This window comes from Triticum urartu, chromosome 2A, assembly GCF_056163025.1.
Source record: "Triticum urartu cultivar PI428250 chromosome 2A, HENAU_Tu73, whole genome shotgun sequence".
In the NCBI taxonomy this organism is placed as follows: domain Eukaryota; kingdom Viridiplantae; phylum Streptophyta; class Magnoliopsida; order Poales; family Poaceae; genus Triticum; species Triticum urartu.
Window position 1 is genome coordinate 113,940,330 of NC_141874.1, and position 4,532 is coordinate 113,944,861.

The following is a 4,532-nucleotide window of genomic DNA, read 5'->3' on the forward strand; positions in this document are numbered from 1 at the left end:
GCATAGCAACGGTCGGAATTTTGAGTAGCAAAATCCTAGGGCTATCATGTTCCTCACTGTGTACGCAATCCGCACTGGCGAATTCCTAACTCCTCAGTCAGAACAAATTCCTCAGAGACCAGAAGAACTTCATCTGTCACTGAAGAATATGACTGGACTGTATGAGATTTCCAATGGCTTCACTCGAAGGGATTGGTAGGTGTAGGATTTTGAGTTGAGCATCACATGGAAATTTTTCCTTAGTATTTCCTCGACCCCCTTTAACAGTACGGTGTTTCCTATGGCTCAAGAAAGAGAAAATTAAACTACGAAAACAAAAGTCTTCACCCTTCATGTTCCTCGAATGAATACCAAGTCTTCAAGGTCACACCAATTTCTTCACTTTCAAAGTCTTCAGAAAGTCTTCAGAGATCCAAAGTCTTCAGTCGAAGAACTTCATTTTAGGGGTCGACTTTCTCTGTAAATATCAAGCTCCTCATAGACTTATAGACCTGTGTACACTCACAAACGCATTAGTCCCTTAACCTATAAGTCTTCAATACACCAAAATCACTAAGGGGCACTGGAGGCACTTACAATCTCCCCCTTTTTGGTGATTGATGACAATATAGGTTAAGTTTTCAACGGGGATAAACATATGAAGTGTAAGTACTGATATTGCGGAATTTGATTGCAAGATATAGAAGAACTCCCCCTAAAGATGTGCATAGTGAGGAATTTGCTTTTGAAGCAATGCACACTTGAAGAGTTGAATCATGGAGATCTCCCCCTATATCTTGTAATTCATACACGCATTTGACATATAACAGTGAAGAATTTGAAATGCATGATGAAATATGGTGACTGATGTAATTCAACATGCGTGCATTAGCATATATGAGGAATAAGCATGCAGAAAAACATATCAAAAGTATCAGAGCACCATCGGGTTTAAGTTCACAACTCGATCCAATAAAGTCTCAGAAGAATGAGAGTTGTAACTTAAAAAGAAACACCCATATAGAAAGACCCGCTTGAAGACTAACTCAAAATTCTCCCCCTTTGTCATCAAATGACCAAAATGATCGAATATGAGGACTAACGCCCCTGAAGAATATCAAGTTGATGAAGGAGCGCCAGCGTTGTTGGGGTCGTTTGTTGTAGTAGGGCATGCCGCAGTGTCGTCCAAGTCTTCATTTTCATCAGTGTCGCGCGATGAAGAATATGAGCTGGCCACCAAGGAAGGAACCTTGACCTTCTTGAATTTCTTCGGTGGAGGTGCAGACCAGTCAAAGTCTTCCTTGAGACCCATTTTCTTTAGATCTTCTTCACCATACAGATGTGACAGTATTGCCCAGGTGCGACTGAAGACTTCATGGAGGTAGTAATGGTTTTTCTTCGCTGCATTGTGTGTAGCAGTCATGTTGTGAAGAAATGAACCAAACTAATGCTTAACCCATTTATGATTTCGATCCACCTTCTGGTGAAGACTAAGCAGAAGCTCATGATCAGTCATCACACGAGGAGCAGTGGCTTGAGGAGTAGACTTGGGTGCATTGGCGGAGTCATGTGTGGCAGAGCCATCATTGGTGGAATAAGAGGCAGCTTTGTGAAACTGTCCATCCAATGGACGAATGCCTTCATCTATAACAGCTGGTGCCTTGCCCTTTTCATTAACTGAGGAATAGGTCCGCTTGAGGACTTCAATTGGGGGCAAGTAGCTGAGGTGATTCTAAAAATTAGCTTTGTAGTTGAGTGAAGACCTTGTCCTAAGGAATCTCATAATCCAAGGTGCATAAGGCTTCAGCTCAAACAGAGACAGTGCAACATTTGCCAGAGTCCTCATGAAGAAATCGTGATAATTGACAGGAATGCCATGAACGATATCGAATACCAGATTCTTCATGATGCCAACAATTTCCTCATCAGATGAGTCGTGGCCTTTGATAGGACTCATTGTCCTCGTAAGAATACGGTAGACAGTTCTGGGCACATAAAGTAATTCCTTCACGAGGAATTTGGTTCATGGGGCCTGACTTGGCTTCAAAGGTTTCATCAGAACTTGCATGTAGTGATTTGTAAGCTCAGGTTCACTGTAGATGCAACGAGCTTCTTTAAGGGGAGGACTGAGTGGTAAGGCACGAAGCAATTCAGTAGATGGTGTTGTGTAGTGAGTGTTCTCAGACATCCAGTCCAGCACCCATGAATTGACATCTTCATAATCTCCTGTGATGTGCAGCGTCGCATAAAATTGAAGAATCAGTTCTTCATTCCAATCACAGATGTCAGAGCAAAAGTTTAATAGTCCAGCGTCGTGAAGAACACTGAGGACTGGCACAAAACACGGCAGAGATTCCATATCCACGTGAGGAATGTGCTCATGGTAGAAGATTTTCTCTTTGTTGAACAACACCAAGGAATAGAAATTTGCTTGACTAGCAGTCCAGAAACGCCTCTTCCTTATACGAGCAGAATCATATGGGTTGTAGTCTTCGAAGAATATGTGCTCACCGAAGAAATCATCATCCTTGAACTTTTGCTTGCGTGAGAATGGATCCTTTGGCTTGGGCAGAGGAGTGTCAGTAAGTTGCATCATGACCTCAGGAATCGCAATCTCAGGTTCTTCAGGCTGAGGAATTTCTGGTTCCTCTTCAGTGGCAGTCTGTGTCTTCAGATGTTCAGCAGCAGCAGTTTCTTTAGCACTAGTGGCTGGAATTTCCTCACGTACAGATGAAGTGGGGTGAGTTTCTTCAGAGCCCATTTGAACAGTTTGTGCAGGGGACTGAGGTATTTGCTGCAACAGTGTGAACATTGGAGAGTTTGGATGCTGACTTTCCCAGAATTCATCACTCATCACTAATGTGGAGCAGCCAACATCCACGTCTTCATCTTCTATTTCTTCAACGCTACCCTCTTCGGCTGTGAACTGAGGCATAGGCGAGGAGATAACAGGTGTTGAAGGGATCGTATCCACTTCAATTTCTTCATCAATCTGCTCTGACGAAGCAGCAGAATGATTTTCTTCATCAGATCCGCTAGGGATCTCATATTCTTCACCAAAAGGAACAAGGTCCTTTGATGGCATGGTTGAGATTGGAACAACATCAATGTGATTAGCAAATGAACTGGTCAAAGGCTTCATCTTCTTCGGAGCTGAAGAATCTGAAGTAGCTGATGCTTTCCTTTTCTTCACTGATGCACGCTCTGCAGTCTTGGTCTTCTTTACATCTGATGCAGATGGAAAGATCGGAGTTGGTGTTGGCGCAGGAGGTGCAGAAGAATCTGGTTGATTTTCTTCAGGCACAACTGATGCAGTTGCCCTGATTTCTTCAGTTTCTTCAGGCGCACCACTAGTGGATGCCCTGGCAATTGCTTCAGCGGCTGGAATGCAGTCATCAGCCCTGAAACTCACATTTTCTTTAGCAACCTGATTTTCATCAGCGGTGCTGGCATGTTCTTCAGTAGGCTGAGCAGATGCTTCAGCCTGAGGAATTTCCTGTTGCGTTGGGGCAGCAATATTGGAAGTGAAGTTATCAGCAAGTCTCACAAAACGAACCTTGGCTCCAAGCCAATCAGCGCGATATGCGTCAAAGTCATCACTGAGTTTCTTGATCTCAGTTTGAATAGCGACAAGTTCTTCAGTTGTCATAGAGACAACGTTTTTCTTCAGATAGCGCTCCTTCTTGTACTGCGCTTTCTTGATCTGCCTGGCCTTCTCAAATTTCCATTTTTCTTCTTGAATGAAGTGGGTCAGCATGTGACTTTGGCCAGGAGTCAGCTTGAAATCAGGCATGGGAGTGTTGGGGTTCTTGTGCCAAACATCAATGTATTCGAGGATCAACTTGGGATCCAAAAGCAGTGGCACATCTGTTCCCTTGGCTCTAGCGGCCTTGACTTGCCTATCTCTGATGATTTCGGCAAGTTCATCATCATCAGCTTCGTCTTCTTCAGACGGCACTTGGAAGGCGACCTGCTTCTTCTGAGGACTAGGGCGAGGACCTCGTCCAGCAGTAGCCTTTGTCTTCAGTAGAGAGGGTCCCGTTGAGGAATTTGGTGCAGCTGAGGAACTAGCTGAAGCTCCTGAGGCAATTGAGACGCCTGTGGTCCTTTGACACGTGGCGAGATGCACAGGTGCAGAGGACTTTGTCGGAGCGGCCGAAGACTTTGGCGGAGGAGCTGAGGACTTTTGTGGAGCAGGAGCAGCATGAGGAATTGGCCGTGAGGGCTTTGAGGATTCTGGCCATGAGGGCATTGCTGAGGAACTTGGCCTTGAGGGCACTGTTCATGAAGCACCTGGCTTGCGCGCAGGCTTCTTGGACATAGCCTTCTTCGGCTTGACAGCAGAGGCCTCAGCAGAGGCAGCAGCAGCAGAGTCTTCATTGAATTTCCTCACTGCTTCTCTGGCTTGCTTAGCCAACTTGGCTTGGCGCTTGGCCCATTCATCAGGATAGTCCTCACCGCTTTGAGGCTGATGGGATCAGCTATTTGGCCATGTGCCAATGGAGGTCTTGGGCATGGAGGATTGAGTGCAAATTTCTTCATGTACTTGGGAG